Below are 18,194 nucleotides of genomic sequence, written 5' to 3'. Positions count from 1 at the left end.
ATCTTCTTGTCGTTTTCGCTTGCGTGATTACCAGGGCAATTGAGGATCCAGTTTGTGGGGGCAATAAGCTGACTTTGTATAAATATACAAAAGTATGAAGGCTATTGCTTAACGCATTGTGAGCCGCCCTGAGTCTCCGGAGAAGGGCGGCATATAAATCAAATTAAAAATAAAAAATCAAATCAAATCAAATCAAATTCCAGTCGTGGGCTCTGGAAAATTTCAGATCAAATACCATGGGTTCTGCGGCCGCCTCAAACTAATTATTGTTGATGGCGCACTACCCAGTTTACTAGGATTGGACTGGTTTGATGCCTTGGGATTAAATGTGACAGGAATTCACACTACTATGTCTGCAGGATTCTCTGGCTTGTTCCGCGAATTCTCAGACGTTTTTAGTGAAGGGCAAGGCAAATACATTGGCACACCAATTTCCTTTAATTTGGATCCTACAGTCACTCCTGTGAGGCTTAAGCCTTGTAGAGTGCCATTTGCCCTTCGCCCCCAAGTGGATAGAGAAATAGATAAATTAGTGGCTCAGGGCATTTTAGAACAGGTCGATCATGCCCATTGGCTGTCATCCCTCTCAAGGCTGATGGATCCATCCACATCTGCGTGGATTACAAGGCAACCATCAATAGGGCTTTACAGGCAAACCCCTATCCTGTCCCTGTAGTACAACAACTGCTTCATTCCTTGGGCCATGGCAAAATTTTCGCCAAATTAGATATGGCTCAAGCTTATCAACAATTGGAAGTTGAGGATGCCACCGTGGAGGCGCAGATGATCGTCACCCACCGGGACGCCTTCCATTGCCGCCAATTGCAGTTCGGGGTCTGCGTAGCCCCTGGCATTTTCCAATCCCTCATGGAAAGACTTATGCACGATTTGCTCATTGTAACTCCCTATTTTGACAACATACTTGTCTCTGCCAACGACGAATTTGAACTAACCAGCTCCCTCCTGCAGTTCTCCACTGTTTCCATCAAATTGGACTCAAACTCAAGCCCGCCAAGTGCAAATTAGGAGTGCCACAGGTGGAGTTTCTCGGCTACCTCGTTGATGCCTCCAGGCTTCACCCTGCTCCGGCCAAGGTTCAAGCTATACAAAATGCCCCTACACCAACTAACAAATCTGAACTATAGTCCTTCCTGAGGCTCTTGAACTTTTACAACTCATTCCTGCACCACAAGGCAACAGTTGCCGAGCCTCTTCACCATCTCCTTGACAAACAGGCCCCTTGGAAGTGGGGACATCAAGAAGCTGCTGCTTTTCAGGCAGTCAAAGACCTGCTCACCTCAGACTCCGTTTTGGTGCAGTTTGACAACACTCTTCCTTTAATGCTGACTTGTGATGCATCTCCGTATGGGGTAGGGGCTGTTCTAAGACATCGGCTGCCCAACGGAACCGAAGCCCCTATCGCCTATTTCTCAAGGACCCTATCTGCCACCGAACAGAACTGCGGCCACATAGAGAAAGAGGCGCTGGCCATAGTGGCCAGCGTTAAGTGTTTCAATGATTACTTATATGGCCATTTTTTTCACATCTTTACAGATCACAAGCTGCTTTTAGGAATCTTGACCGGCGATCGCCAGACCCCACCAATCCTATCCCTGAGGATGACCAGATGGCTTGTGTTCCTGAACGCCTACAACTACCAGCTAGCTCATCACCTGGGTAAAGATTTGGGGAATGCTGATGCACTAAGCAGGTGCCACCTGCCTGCTCAGGTAGATGACCCTGCCCCGCTTCCATCAATCCTCCAGATAGATGACCAGCTAAGCCCAGTGTCGGCTTTAGATGTCGCCAGATACACTGTTAGAGATACCACCCTGCACCAAGTGCTGGACTGGGTGAGGAGGGGATGGCCCCTTGGGCAAGTGACTGCTGAATTCCAGCCATACAAATGCAGGCAGCAGGAACTTTCTAGTCTGAGAGGCTGCCTTTTGTGGGGTTCCAGAGTAATAATCCCTACAGATCTGAGGCACCAAGTGCTGGACGCCTTGCATACTGGCCATCCGGGCATTGCCCGAATGAAGTTGGCCCGAAGTTGGCCATCCGGGCATTGCCCGAATGAACTTGGCCCAAAGTTACTTATGGTGGCCCAAGTTAGATGAAGCTATCATCGTATGGGTCTCGGAGTGCCAACAGTGCCAGATTAATAGTGCAGCTCCCCCCTGAGCACCAGTAAGGGAGTGGGAGGAGCCAAGGGGCCTCTGGTCCCGATTACATGTAGATTTCAAGGGGCCATTCCAAGGACATACTTTCATGGTCACTGTAGATGCCTACTCCAAGTGGGTTGAGGTGATATCAATGGTCTCAACCACGGCTGACACTGTAGTTGAGGCCTTGCAGCGGCTATTTACAACCCACAGTTTGCCCGATATGGTGGTAATGGACAATGGCCCTCAGCTAATGTCAGCCGCTTTCCAAACGTATTTGGCAAGGCATGGAATTAGGCATGTCACGGTGGCTCCTTACCATCCGGCCAGCAATGGCCTTGTTGAACACGCAGTGAGATCAGTCAAGGAAGTCCTCACCAAACTAGGGCCAGGGGACTGGCAAGCTAAACAAGCCACCTATTTGCTAACCCAACATGCAATCCCATGCCCAGCCGAACTGTTAATGAGACGTCGGCTGCAGACAGACCGTCTGCACCCTGACTTCTGCCCCGAGAAGCCCCCTGATTCCAGGGGTGGGGCCCGCGTTTTCACCGAAGGAGATGGGGTGTATGCACAAAATTATGGGAGGGACCCTCGTTGCTGCCAGGCCAAGTAATTGCAGTAACAGGGCCTTGCTCTTACAAGGTCCTGCTAGAGGATGGTCGCACATGGCATAGGCATGTGGACCAACTCTGGTGCCGTCAATTGCCTCCACTAGACACAGGCACTAGCCAGGCTCAACTCGGCCCTGTCAGTTCCAAGGCTACTAAACAACCATCAACTCCTAACCCTCAACCCAGGTCGCAGCAGGCAGCGGACTTACCAGTCATTCCTGGGCCCACACCATTAGATGATCCTCTTGTCGAAGTTGCAGAACAGTTGCAAGGAGTTCTGGAGGTGTCGAATATAAGTCCACCTATCCTGACTGAAACTATTGGTCTGTGCCGTTTTGGGAGGAGCCAGAGACGCCCAGCTTACCTCGCCCTGTCACTGCATTTTTGTATTTACCAGATGAGCTCATATTTCTGGACATTCAGACTTTCTGTAGCTTGCCAAGTTTCTTATCAGTAAGCTAACTACGCATGTCCACATTCCTTCACCTTCATTTGCTTTCTTCTATCTTTCTTTGTTCTCCTGCCAAGAGGTCCAGCCGCAGAGGGGTGGCCGGCAGGAACGTTGCCAAAATGTAACTAATTTAGATAGTGAGATGTTTTATTTTCTTTATAACAAATAAATGAATTTTTCTTAGAAAAATATCTCTCCAGGTTTATTTTCTTGCAAAAGTGTGCTTCAAGGGAAAAGTCTTGATCCATGTCTCTAAATCAAGGTGCGATTACCCAAAAGCAGAATGGGATTAATTAGCACCCTGACACCTGGTAGCAGAGGATTGTTGATTTATGGCTTTTTCCTTGCTTGTTACTTTTGATGATAATCGCATAGGCAATTAGTTTTTAGCTACTGAGGTAAGCTAATTATTTTTGCAAAAATGCTGAGAAAGAAGAAAAACGGCAAAATGAAGCCCAGAGCTTTATCCTCTTCGGATGAAGAGGAGATAGAAAGACCCTCAAGATTCCAGCCCCTGGCATCAGCCACTCAGCTAGAAGGAGGAGGAGAAGAAACAGACAAGAAGCTTCAGGAGGAAGATAATACAAGAGCTGCTTTTGAAGGCGAAGCACTACGACTGAGGTCAGTAATGCCCCCTTCCAATTATGCATGCTCTCAAACTGTCCTTCCAGAACCTGAATTTGAAACGCTTGGTGCAAAGCCAAAGTTTCCACAAATGGCGAAGCATTTTCCCTCCCACGCAGAGAGAGAAACAATTTATTATCCTCCTCAAACCTTCAGGATCACTCCTAATGAATTAGCTATAAGAAACTATCGTGATCAAATTGAAAATTTTGAACATGAGCTATCCCAGGCAAAAATGGCTTTATCTATGTTTGAGCAAGATAAGAGAAAGTCTCGTGTTTTTGAAATCTCTGAAAAGGCCATTTTGCCTTCTCCTTCGGAGCCAAAGACACACCCCCTGGTGGATTTTGTGTCAGGCCAATCAGAACAGAGAGCTGTGCACATGTCACATTTGTCACATGATCGTTCCTATTTTCAAATTACAAGTGCCACGTATGCAGAAAGATTACCTGAGCTGCCTAAAACTAAAGTTGCAGCACCATCTGCTGGCGAAAGTAATTCACTAGAGAAAGCTGAAATGCACCGCATCTTGAGAGAGCAATTACAATTGTTGCAGAAGACTTTATCAGAGATGTCCTTAACTTACTCAGATATTCAGATTCCAATGCCACAAGTGTCTCCACAGGCTCAATCTTCAGCACCTGGTGGTGCTGGTGTCCTTTTAGATGGAACACAACAACAGCTCAAATGCAACAAGCACAGCAAATACCACAGATATTTTTACCGGCACAGCCAGCATACCAAATGCATGTTCCTCACCAGGTATTTTCTGTTGCTCCACTAGCTGGTGAGTCCAAATTAAAGATGTCAGGACAGAAGTATAAGGCCTGGGTCAGTGAGATGGGATTGTTACTTCGTAGAGAAGGTACTCACTGTATGGTTTTTAATCCTCCTGCTCAGCCATGGACTCCTGCAATAAGAGACTTAGAGACTAAAGCTTGCACAACATTATTGATGTCCATGGATACGGAACTGCAGGTTACCTTTCCGCCTGATGCAACAGTCCAACAAATTTGGGTCCAATTGGAAAATTGCTACAGGCCTGTTTCAATTGAATCTTCATGTTTGCTCATGTCTGAGTTCCATGGTTCGAGATTGAAACCTGGTGAACAAATTGGAGGACATTTGACCAAACTGAAAGGAATCAGAAGGGAATTGAGAGAAAGAGGCTATAATATTGATGATATTCAAATGATCAGCATTATTATTAACTCATTGAATTATGAATGGAAAGATGCCATTACAAAGATTAATCTAGTGCCTATTGCTCAACGCACAGTGGACAATGTATGCAGACTTTTAATTGAAGAAGAAGCACTTATGTTAGCTACGCCACATTTGAGAGGACCACCTGCATCAAGAGCTCCAGCTAGGCGTCCCTTCCGAGGAAGAGCCTACGCTCCAAGGATGCCAAGATGCAACATCTGTAATCGTGTGGGACATGCCACCCAGGATTGTCCCCAACGAGTTCCAGCTCCCGTCTCGTACCAGCCCAGAGGAACAGACTCCAGAGGCAGAGGCAGAGGTGGAAGACAAGGTCATCGTGGTCCCAGGCGTAATTCGTAAGCTCCACTCGCCACATTGGCTTTAACCAATGATCCACAATGTCAACCAGAGTACGACAGATGACTCCTGTGGACTTTGGACAGTGGTGCAGCATTGCATGTTACCTACAGAAAAGAACTTTTCACAGAGATGCACAAGCCTGAACCTGAACTACGTGAACTTTATTCTTTTTCAAATCATCCTTGCCAGGTCAAAGGAAAAGGAACTGTTTATGTTGAAGAGCTCAATGCATTCATTCCTGATGTTTATTATATACAAACAGCAACTAGTAATTTGCTTAGTCAGAGTCACTTGTCTAGAATGTTAAAGTTCCAGGTTCACCACCTTGAAAAAGCAAGTTACATAGTTAAAGATGGAGATATTGTTGCTGAAACCATGTTAATTGGTGGTGTTTATTACTTAAAGCCAAAGCCTAAATCGCAAACACAGGCAAGTATACAAACTCCAAAAAGGGAGAGCAGAGGCCCAGAGAGAGATGCTCCAGAGAGAGATCCTGTTGCTACTCCAAAAGCTCCTAAAGCCAACAAAAAGAAAATTAGGAAACAGGTTGCTCAGAGCAAGCCTGAGGTTCCTCATAAAAATGTTAATGTTGAGAATTCACTAACTGGTAAACCTTTGCATTCCAGGTGTATCCATAAATGGCATAGAAGATTGGGGCATGCCAGTTTCCGTGTTCTTAGGAAAATGCCGGAGTTCGCAAAAGGTTTGGATCTAAAGGGGTGTAAGGTGTTTTTGGATTGTGCTGAATGCAAAAAGGCCAAATCCAAAGCAGCAGCCATTCCCAAATGCGCTACACGCCTGTCAACATGCATTTTTGATTTGGTTCACACTGACATAGTTGGTCCTTTTCCGCCAACACTTGGTGGTAGAAAATATTTTTTAACAATTGTTGATAATTATTCTAGATATGGATATGTATATCCTATGAAAGAAAAATCTGAGACTTTTCAGATCTTTAGAGACTTTGCTGCTCTTGTTTCTACCCAACACCAAGTTCGCATTGCCAGAATCCAGAGTGATGGTGGTGCTGAATTCATTCACAGTCCTGCAAACCATGATGCGTTGTCTCCTAGAAGACGCCAACCTTAGTAAACCATACTGGGGTAAAGCTATCAAATATGCAAATTACATTGTCAATCGTACTTGGAGCAGTGTAATAAATCAGACTCCTTTCTTCATGTTGTATGGCTACAAGCCCAATCTCAAAAACATCCATATTTTTGGTTCATATGCTATGGTGAACATTCCCTTAGCTCAAAGAAGAAAAGGAGGTCCAGCAGCAAAGAGATTGAGATTTATGGGTATTGATGATAATTCAAAATGGAGCAAATTTATTGACTCCAGACATGTAATTGTGATTTTCCAATCTGCTAATTTTGAGGAAGATGTTGACTGGTCCAGGATTCATTCCAATGATCCTGGAGTTTATTTTCCTAGAGATGATACTGCTGATGCCGCACAGATTGATGATCAAGATTCCACTAGTTCTTCTCAACCTGATGCTCCATCTTCGCAAGCTGCGGATGCTGACGCTAGCGACGAATGTGAGGACGAGGACGAAGCAGAAGAAGAATGGACAGTTGTTCTGAGACGTTCCAAGAGGGCCACAAAAGGGATCCCTCCACAACTATATTCTTGGCAACTGACAAAAGCACCCTTGCCTTTGATTTGCAATGTTACACTTCCACCTGATACGTTCACGCAAATCAAACATCTTCCTGATTCAGAGCAAGACAAATGGTATGAAGCAATGCAGGTTGAAATGGACAGTCTAAAGAAACTTAAAGTGTTTATGCCTGCAAAACCTCCAGCAAACAAAAAAGGTCATTGGCACTCCATGGGTCTACAGAATAAAAAAGAAGTCAAATGGTGAGTCATTGTACAAGGCCAGACTTGTAGCTTAGGGTTTCGCTCAATGGAACAGGCCACCTGCTTCAGACCACCCAAGGCCTCCTCTGACCCCCGGCGTGGCAGGAGGGGGTGGAGACAGCAATTGTGGGGCCCCAGGAGAGGAAGCATGAAGTATCCCTGTAGCGTGAGATCACATGAGATCAGTAATGTGAAATTTTATGCTACTGATCTTGTGTGATCTCTCACTACTTTTAGGCCTCTGTTTTCTGCAAATGCACCAAAGCAGGTTTACTAGATCATCACAAGATAAGTCCCAGCTGGATGGGGTGGGGAATAGGCAGGGCAAATAGTGCAGTGTCTCTGCTGTCGTTCATATGGGTAAATGACAGCTGTGGTGTCGCAACATTCATAACTTTGGGACTGGGTCATAAGTACTGGGGGGGGGGTTGCTAGGTTGTAATTTATTTATTTATTTATTACATGTATTTATATGCCGCCATTCTCCCGAAGGACTCAGGGCGGTGAACACAAGTTAAGAAACAAGTACAATAAAATCATAATTTAATCCAAATAATTAATTAGTAGTAAATAATAAAGCCCGGAATCAGTCTCAGCCTATTTGTTTGAAAAGCCAAGTCTTCAAGTCCCGACAGAAGGAGCGGAGATCAGGAGCTCAGTAGGTAATTCATTCCAGAGGGTGGGAGCACCCACAGAGAACGCCCTACCCCTGGGCACAGCAAGGTGACATTGGCTCGCCGTCGGAACCCTGAGGAGAGCGGCCCTATGTGAGCGAACAGGACGGTGAGAGGCAGGCAGGAGAAGGTCATGCAAATATCCCGGACCTAAGTCATGAAGGGCCTTATAGGTGAGGACTAGCACCTTGAAGCGGACCCGGAGAACCACTGGTAACCAGTGCAGCTCACGCAGGAGAGGTGTTATATGGGAGTAACAAGGGGCTCGAATAACTTTGAATGGTCACTAAGTGAACTGTTGTAACTAGGAAATTGCCTGTATAGACAGGAGGCATTTTATTTTACTATTTTAAAACAAAAATAATACATTACATTATTTTGGTACAATGGTATTTATACAATGATAAATTAAATATTAAATATCAAAATGATAAATATTATATATCAAAAAGCTGATTTTTTTTTACAAATAAATTCTGCCAATTTCAAACTGTATCCCATGGTATTCATTATAACTATTTTTTACTCTGTCAAGGTTCCAACTAATGAACCCAAATGAGTCAGCACTCCGAGACTTTCCGTTTCCTCAAAGAATTGCTTTATTGAGTACATCATTTCAGCACAAATAATCCTAAAACCAGCTCTAGTTATTTCTCACAGTTTCAGCATACAAACATTAGAAATTCCTCCCTCCCTAGTGTCACGGATCACATTGTCTAATTTGGGTGTCCTTGCATCTCCTTGATGATTCTCTGTCCAGCACCTGTTGGAAGCAACCTTGGTTCCCAGGATGTAGTAGGTTGTTTTGGCTAGTTTGCATTCCATTCCTCTCCTCCCTCCCTGAGCTGTGTGGCAATTTGAGAAACGGAAGATGGCTGCTGTGGGCTTGATCAGTTTCAGAGTTGACACTCTTTTTGTTTCTTGAACTGTTTTCTATAAGGGAATGGATAAAGATATATTGTGAAGCATGACATTAAAATTTCATTTCAAACTTTGTATTTCAACATGCATTGTCCCATACTGGCACATTCTTACTAAGAGGACTTTCCAATCTGTTGAGTATCTTGTGGTATGTTTAAGAATGGCAAAGGACATTGTTGCTAATCTCACTTCTTACAATTAATTTTTCAGTAAAACGGTAAAAACAAAGTAAAACAAAAAGGTAAAGTAAAACAAAAAAAATGACTTACATATGTTCTTTTCCTTATATATTTAAAGTACCATAAGATATTTTCTTTTTGTTATAGCAGACATGTAAGGAAAAGAACATATGTTATAGAGATGCACATTATTTGAAATAAAATCCTAAATATTTATTGTGGCAACAGCTGAATCTTTTCAGTAATCATATAAGCAAATGAATGTGACTGGAATTCTGATTAGGAGAAGAAAATATGAACCATTTTCCTCTTATGGGGTGAGAAATAAAGTATTCAAAACTCTCTACGATAATAGGGATCCTCCAGGGAGGAGGAACATGTTTATCTTGTGATTTCAGTCATAGAAGTTACAATGTAGATTCTTCATATTACTGCCTAGTACTTCTAAGGATCCAACATTTCACTTGAAAAGAACTTAGTTCTTATCAGACTTTTCCTGATGTCTGGCCTTTTTGTTTCCCCAATCTTCTCAACCCAATTTAAAAATACATACATCTGAGACTAATCCAGGTCATTTTGATTATTTGAAGCTATCAAGACATTGAATGCAGTCATATTTGCTTGTTTCTGACTTCAAGGTTTTCAGACAATTATCAATTAATCAGTGCTTATCCTTTTTGGTCTATGGCCTAACCAGCCAGCCAGCCAGTTCTCACTTGTAATCTTTTCAGGCTGCCTTGCGAGATAGATAGGAAGCTTGGCCTGATGAGCTAATTCTATGTTGTTGTAAGTTTACATTAACAGAATCTTGCAAGTTTGAAAGTACATTTCTCTTCCCACCCATCTCCTTTACAGCCCAAGAAACTAGGGAAGATTCCTTTTGAGCCCCTTGTCCCTTTTGCATGATGGCTGCAGGTTAAGACTACTCCCCTAGTTGTGTCCCTTCTATCTCCCAAGGTATTCCCACATACCATTATATCCTGATAATGGAATACCCTTTAGTTTTGCCTCAGGTTTTACAAGCCTGTACCTAAAACAATAAGTGTACACACATACATACACATTACAAACAAAAATTAAACTTTCATTCATTCTGTGTGTTTGTATTTCCATAAAAATATTTGTCCCTTGTTTCGCAATAAAATGTGAGGAGGTAGGAATATAAGTAAGTGCAATTATAATTATAGCATGAAAAGATGCCATGAATCATGTACAACCCTATATTTATAGCCCTAAAACAAAGCAACACTGTATTTTTCCTTTTGAAATTGGCTTCCTTTGTGTAGATAGTTGTCTTCAGTAAAATCTAATTACAGGTAGTCTTCAACTTAGGACCAGAATTGAGCCCAAAATTTATGTTGCTAAGTGAGACTTATTTGACAGGTCCCTACTTCTTGATAAGCTAGAAAAATGTGGGATAGACAGCATCACCAAAGATGGATTTGTAACTGGCTGACAAACCATACTTAACAAGTCATCCTTAATGATACTAGATCCACATGGAAAGAAGGAAGCAGTGGGGTGCCACAGGGTTCCATATTAGGCCCAGTACTCTTCAATATCTTCATTAAAAACTTAGATGAATGACTAGAGGGGGAACTCATCAAATTTGCAGATGACGCTAAGCAGGCAGGAACATCCCAAAAGACAAGCTCAGGATCCAAAAATATCTTGACAGACTTGAACAATGGGTTCTATCCAGCAAAATAAAATTTAATGTGGAGAAAAGCAGGGTTTTACATCTGGGCAGGAAAAGCTAAAGGTACAAGTACAGTTTAGGTGAAACCTGGCTCAAAAAACAGTAACTGTGAGGCGGACCTTGGAGTCTTAGAGGGTGATCACTTAAACATGAAGCAGCAGTGTGCAGCAGCAGCCAAAAAAGCTAATATAAGCCTTGGATATATAAACAGAGGCATACAGTCAAAATCACATGAACTATTATTACTATTTTATAAAGCCTTGGTAAATCCACACCTGGAATACTGAATCCAGTTTTGGTCGCCACATTACAAAAAAGATGTTGGAAAAGTGAAAACAAGAGCAACTAAGATGATTAAAGGCCTGGAGACTAAAACATATAAAGAACAGTTGCAGAATTTGGGTTTGGCTATTCTAGAGAAAAGAAGAACTAGGATTGACATGATAGCAGTATTCCAGCACTTGAGAGGCTGCCACAAAGAGGAGGGTGGGTCAATTTATTTTCCAAAGCAACAGAGGGCAAGACAAGAAACAATGGATGGAAACTAATAAAGGAGAAGCAACCTGGAATTAAGGAGAAACTTTCTAACAGTAAGGACAATTAATCAGAGGAACAGTCTGCCTTCGGACATGGGTGCTTCATCACTGGAGGTTTTAAGAAAGGACTGGACAGTCACTTGTCTGAAATGGTATAGGATCTCCTGCTTGAACAGGGGGCTGGACTACAAGACCTCCAAGGTCCCTTCCAACTCTATTCAGATTCCGATTCTGTAGTCTCTCCTATTATGGAGCAGAGATTTCATCAGATAGATCAGGTGTCTGCAACCTGTGGCTCCCTGTCCGCTGAACCCATCACTGGCTGGCCCTGGAAGAAGTGCCTGCAAGATATGGCAAGTACAGGGGTGCTTCGCTCCCACTCTGGAATATGGAGTGAGTCTCCATCACCCGCCGTCGCCCTTACCTTCTCAGGCCAGACGAGGTGTGACTGGGAGGGGAGAGCGAGGAGCGGGGCCAGCCAGTGGTGGGTTCAGCTGACAGGGAGCCACAGCAGGGGGATGAAAGAGCTTCATTTATCTGGGAACCTGAAATGGCTCTTGATATAAATATGGTAAAAAGTACCCAAAGAAGAAGAAAGAACAACCTCAGCAAAAAAAAGCCAAAGGGAGAGACAGAGAGACAGAGAGAAAGAGACAGGGAGAGAGAGATACTGTTTCCTACAGAAAAGAAAACACCAGGAGCCACAAAACCTGGGTAAGCATGGCTTGGGGGAGTCATATGACTGGGTGGAAGTGAGTGACGTTGAGCTGGCCATACCCGCCTAGGTTTTATGGCTCCCGGTGATTTCTTTTCTGTGGGAAATGGGTCCAAATGATTCTTTGAGTGTTTAAGGAGTAGATTAATTCTAAATTTAATCCAGACACTTCCTTTTGCTTCTCTTTACCTCAGAAATGAAAGAAAAGAAGCAGAGAATAAAGTAGTAGATTTTGTACATTACCGTATTTTCCGGCGTATAAGACGACTGGGCGTATAAGACGACCACCGACTTTTCCTGTTAAAATATAGGGTTTGGGCTATACTCACCATATAAGACTACCCCTCTTCCAATGCACACCAAATAAAAATTAAAAAACATCAACTGGCTCACCCACAATGTAAAAGCAGCTGTGCTAGACCCAAATGGCCCCTGCAACAAGCAGGAACCTCACACAGCCACAAAAAGCCCCAAAAAAACAACTTTCACACTTTACACACACACAACACAACACAACTGGCTCACCCACAATATAAAAGCAGCTGTGCTAGACCCAAAATGGCCCCTGCAACAAGCAGAAACCTTACACAGCCACAAAAAGCCCAAAAAAACAACTTTCACACTTTACACACACACAGCACAACACAACTGGCTCACCCACAATGTAAAAGCAGCTGTGCTAGACCCAAAATGGCCCCTGCAAAAAGCAGGAACCTCACACAGCCACAAAAAGCCCAAAAAACAACTTTCATACTTCACACACACAAAATTCCACATACAGCTTTGTGAGATTTTGTGTGTTTGTGTAGTTAGAGTGAAACACTACAGAAACACACTAAATCTCAGGAGGCTGCACAAATATTATTTTATTTTTATTTTTATATGAAAACTAAATTTAAAACTTCCTAAATTTTAAATGGCTAGGTCTAAAAAAGAACAACTAAAAAAAACCCCAATTAACTATTTTTTTTAAAGCTCCCAAAGGGGAAAAAACCTTACCCAATAGAACAGGGGTCTCCAACCTTGGCAACTTTAAGACTTGTAGACTTCAACTCCCAGAATTCCTCAGCTAGCTTTGTTTTGCTGGCTGAGGAATTCTGGGAGTTGAAGTCCACAACTCCTGCCTGCTTGATTGCAGGCAGGGAGTGGCTTGCTGATGGAATGGATTCAGGCAAGCGAAGCAAGGCAAGCGTTGCAATTAGCAGCTAAGGTAAGCAAGCTGGAGGGGGAAAACTTTTTTTCTTTTACAGGGCTCTGGCGATCCCAGCTGAGTTGCCTGATTGGCAGGCAACTCAGCTGGGATTGTCAGTGCTTGGATCATGGCTCTGGCGATCCCAGCTGCGTTGCCTGATTGGCAGGCAACTCAGCTGGGATCGTCAGAGCTTGCAGAGCCACGTAAAAGAAAAAAAGTTTTTTCCTTTTACATGGCTCTGGCATCCCAGCTGAGTTGCCTGATTAGCAGGCAAAGCTGGGATCGTCAGAGCGTGGATCGCCAGAGCCATTTAAGGCTCATCAGAGTTTTTCGGGCTGGTCTGCCTGGTTACAGGAGAATGACACCCGGCGTATAAGAGGACCCCTGACTTTTGAGAAGATTTTCATGTGTTAAAAAGTCATCTTATACGCCGGAAAATATAGTATTTGTAATAAAAATGAGAAAGCACCGAAGCACTGATGAAAAATAAAGCATTTAATCAAGTGCAGAAACAGAAATTCAACCAATGATTCAAAGCTTGATGCAACTGATCTATCAGAGCCCATTTCTGAAATTGATGGATCCAATAGGTTTCCAAAATGCCTTTCATAGTATACATACGTATAGAGCTAAGCTTGAAGTTGGAATCCAGGAAAAGTTAAGTAAACATCCATTTAGCCCTGGGAAGGAAGAGTGATAAAAGATTAAGTTTGTCTTGATTCTCTTTGGTAGCAGAGAGAAACTCTGCCAGGTTTTCATAATTTTGTTATTATGTCTCACAGAAATAAAGCAGAATTCCAGGAGTCCTTGTGGAGATTGTTTTCTGATCTGGCCTACCTTAAAAGGCTGCCGTATTGTCTGTCCTGTCAAATTGCTGGAAGGTTATTGGTTTGTACTGGTGCAATTTTAATTACTGGTTACTTCTGTTGGGCAGAAACGCTCTCGTAGATGACCCTTGCTCTGTCAAGAACCTAGGAGTACTTATATCAAATGATTTAACCCCAGAGCTCACTGTAACAGCATTGCCAAAAAGGCTTTAAGAGCTGTTAACCTTATTTTGTGAAGCTTCTTCTCTGGTAACAGTGAATTGTTAACTAGGGCATACAAAACCTTTGCCAGACCAATTCTCAAATACAGTTCATCTGCTTGGAATCCACACTGTATATCAGACATTAATACGATTGAGCAGGTCCAGGGATATTTCACGAAAAGAGTACTCCACTCCTCTACTCACAGTAGAATCCCTTTTGCCACCAGGCTTGAAATTTTGGGCTTGGACAATCTGGAACTGTGCCGCCTGTGGTCTGATCTAAGCATAGTACACAAAATTGTCTGCTACAACATCTTACCTGTCAATGACTTCTTCAACTTCAACCTCAATAATACACGGGCAAACAATCGATACAAACTCAAGGTAAACCGTTCCAAACTTGATTGCAGAAAATAAGACTTCAGCAACAGAGTGGTCAACGCCTGGAATGCTTTACCTGACTCCGTTGTTTCATCCTCAAACCCTCACCGCTTCAACCTTAAACTGTCTACCGTGGACCTCACCCCATTCCTAAGAGGTCCATTTATCTGTATTTACTTCCTTTGTTCATGTTTTTGTTCATACTTATACTTGCTATCTTGTACATGTTTGACAAACAAACAAATAATTTAATTAATCATAATTTTAATTTAATTTAATTAATTTAATTTAATTAATCATATTTCTATGCCACCCAAGTCCCAAGGGACTCTGGGTGGCTTACAACAGAAATAATACAAACAGTGAACATAAAAATTTTTTTAAAAAAATATTATAAAAGCATTTTAAAAACATTAAAAACACATGCACACCATCTATGGCCGGATCTCGCAAGATTAAACAGCGAGATCAACGGCCCCAGGCATGCTGGAAATAAATAGCAAAAGAAGCTAGGATCATGGATTGGTTAAATAGTGAGAATAAGATATGTCTAAAAACTGGAAAAGCTTAGGTCTTTTTATCCTGTTGGCATTAGAAGTTACCTATACTTAAGAGAAGGCGCAGATGGCAGTATCTTCTACCCATTCCCAATCAATTGCAAATACCCCCTTTCCCACTGCCCATGAAGTTCCACTTCCACTGCTATTTTCTCTCCTGAGCCATTTTAAGCTCTTTTGAGCTGTTGGTCTATTGCATTTCATTCTAATTTCATGACAGTCACCAATTTCAATAGACTACAGTAGGTAGCACATAAAACTGATTGCTGCTCCATGCAAACATTTTGTTCACAACTTTTATATTCTTGGGTGATTGGCAGCTGCTATTTTTAAAATTGTCTTCTGGTTGATTTACCAATGACCCATTTGGTCAATGAAACTTCTTTGCCTACTATTTTCCTACCCCCTTTAAAAACTCATTGCTCCCATTCATTAACACTACGTTTTCCACTGTCCATTTATCCTTACAGATTTTTATAATCCTTCACATCAGTTTTTCAAAGTCCTTCAATCACCATTTTTCACACAATCATTTCATCCCCATTAGTATTGTCCGTCTCCTCTCCCGTTCACAATTTCTTTGATCTATTCTTAATATTTTCTATTTTATCAACACTTCTATTTGGACTGTCCCCTTTATCACGATTTTCTTAGTCCAGTGAATTCTGTTTCACTTTCAGCCTGGGCTTTCCAACCCTGAGCCCATGAGATTTCTCTCTCTCTTTCTCTTTTGTTTCTAATCTTAACATAGATTGAAATAAAGTTATAAGATTTCAGTGAATGCTACTGTCCTCCTATAACCAGTGGTGGGTTGCTCCCGGTTCTGTCCAGTTCTTGCGAACTGGTAGTAAAAGCGGTGGGAGGCTCCGCCCACCCACCCAGGTGTCATAATTGACAATCTGCGCATGCACGTGCACTCCCGGTGCGAACCAGTAGTAAAGGTAAGTAGAATCCACCACTGCCTATAACCATTGTTTTTTCCTTTCCACAAAGTTTCCATATATCTACAGTGGAATGTAGGAACAAATAACATGCTTCTTTTGCTTTAAATAGGATCAAAGACATGGTGATGATGGTCAGAATGAAATGATTTACATTTGTGTGAAAGGAGAGAAAGTGAAGGAGGTATGAAGACATCCACGCCTGCAAACCTCTGTGAAAGGAAAGGAAAAGAAAAGAATTGGGAGTTTTAAAGTTGGCTTTAAGAATAGCTGGAAGCATGGAGTGAAGGATGACATGTAGAATGGCCTTTTATAATAAATTATAAGGGGGGGAACCCCAGAAAAGTTTGTAAAGTTGCAAATTATATCATAGAATGGTTACCCAAACTCTGCACCCAAACATACATGGCAATTCATTTTTAATTTTTATTTTAATTTTTAATTTCAGATTTTTAAAAATAATTCAATAAAATATTATTATTCAGCCCTATATCAATCTGATTTACACAGAGAATTGAACCACAATTTATATAACCATGGTCTGTGGAATAAATCAAAATTGGCTAGTCTTGTACAACACTAAACCAAAATTAAAGAAATCTAGCTTCACATTATAGTAATCTTAACCATATTTACTGGAAAAGTGGATGTTTGCATAATGTCTGTTTGCAGAACTTTAAGAGAGGTTACTTGCTAATTTTACTATTGAGGGATCAGATTTATTTCATTCATATGTAAATTATTCAGGGGGATTATGTAGACATCTGATAATGACACAAATTAGTGAGGGAATACATTGGCACAAACAGTATAGTTATTAAACCAGCTATAGTACTTAATGTAAGAAGTTTAGAAGGACAACTGAAAATTATGTAGAAAAAAAATTATGATTAATATTCTGTCCCAACTGAAGTGTTTCTCAGACAACGTTATTTGGCTTAGTCAGAACAAATAACTAACTTCAGCATATGGGATGCTGTACAGCTCTGATCTCATAGTGCTAGTAATATTTTTGACAACTTTCCAAAGAAAGCTCAGAAAACAGATGTAAGTTCAGAAAAGTTCATTTGGTTGTTAATCATGTAGACCCAACCTCTACAAGGCCAATTGCCTATGAGAACAGTGGTCTGGATTAGTCTAGCACATGGCTTTCAGCTGTATCATCCAGAGTTAAAACATGTGCAACTAGTACATCAGATAATCAAGAAACAAACATCCTTTGCTAATCTGATAGCTAGCATTGCAACTCCTCCAGAAAAAAAAAACATGAAAACATTACCTGTATGTATATTTAGCTGCGCTGCTATTTCTTCAATACAGATGCCAGATGCAGAATTTAGTGATGCTAAAAAAATAAAACTTCGAAATCTATTCAGAGTGCTTTTTAAAAAAACCTCTAGCATGATAACATTCATAGGTGGTTTTGAAGATAAACAGAGCAGATGTGTTTCAACAATACAAAGTAACTATTGACATTACAAATGGAACTCTTGGTGCTACTGCAGAAGGGGCTAGAAAGAATAGGAGATATGTTTCATTTTTTTCTGTGCTTTCCTGGATAAAATTTGGTCTAGTCATTAAGGCAACAGGCTAGAAACCAAGAGACCATGAATTTTAGTCCCAGTTTAGCCATGAAAAGTCAGCTGTGTGACTTTAGACTACTCATTCTTTCTCAGCCAAGGAAAAAGGAAGTGGTAAACTGTTATAGGGATGGATCTGACCCAATAACTCACAAGACAAGTATATATATTTTTCTTAATTTCTTTTATTGCAGGCCTGAATTAATCCTAGGCCTATTCAGTTAATTATCACTGACCTTTGTTCTTTCCCTTGCAGGTACACATCTGGAACTACTGGATGACCTTGTGGTGGAAGGTCTTATACCCAGGGGGAGGAGTCAGGAGGTAAGGTGTGGTTATGGGGATGATGGGATATGTGACTTGTTAACTCTTGCAGGGCTGTGGGGTTGTGGTGTGAGAGAGTTAGACATTTAACCTGACATAAACTTCTGAAAAAACTTGCCCCCCCCCCAAAAAAAACCTTCAGGGACTACTCCAGGTACACATACCACACTCATACACAA

At 41.9% G+C, this 18,194-nt stretch overlaps 1 long non-coding RNA gene across 1 annotated transcript in view; it reads right to left on the bottom strand.

Moving 5' to 3' along the window:
• Positions 1-8,541: 8,541 nt before the first annotated feature.
• The window catches only part of LOC132711379 (uncharacterized), a 44,721-nt gene continuing 35,068 nt past the window's right edge, over positions 8,542-18,194 (bottom strand). Inside the window, exon 2 of the long non-coding RNA XR_015731915.1 lies at positions 8,542-8,893. This is a non-coding gene — a long non-coding RNA (uncharacterized LOC132711379). The remainder of the gene's footprint in view (positions 8,894-18,194) is intronic.

This window comes from Pantherophis guttatus, chromosome 2 (assembly GCF_059756535.1).
Source record: "Pantherophis guttatus breed Tessera chromosome 2, ASM5975653v1, whole genome shotgun sequence".
Lineage (NCBI taxonomy): Eukaryota > Metazoa > Chordata > Lepidosauria > Squamata > Colubridae > Pantherophis > Pantherophis guttatus.
The sequence above is the reverse complement of the archived record's forward strand: the minus strand, read 5'-3'. Positions and strand labels throughout refer to the sequence as shown.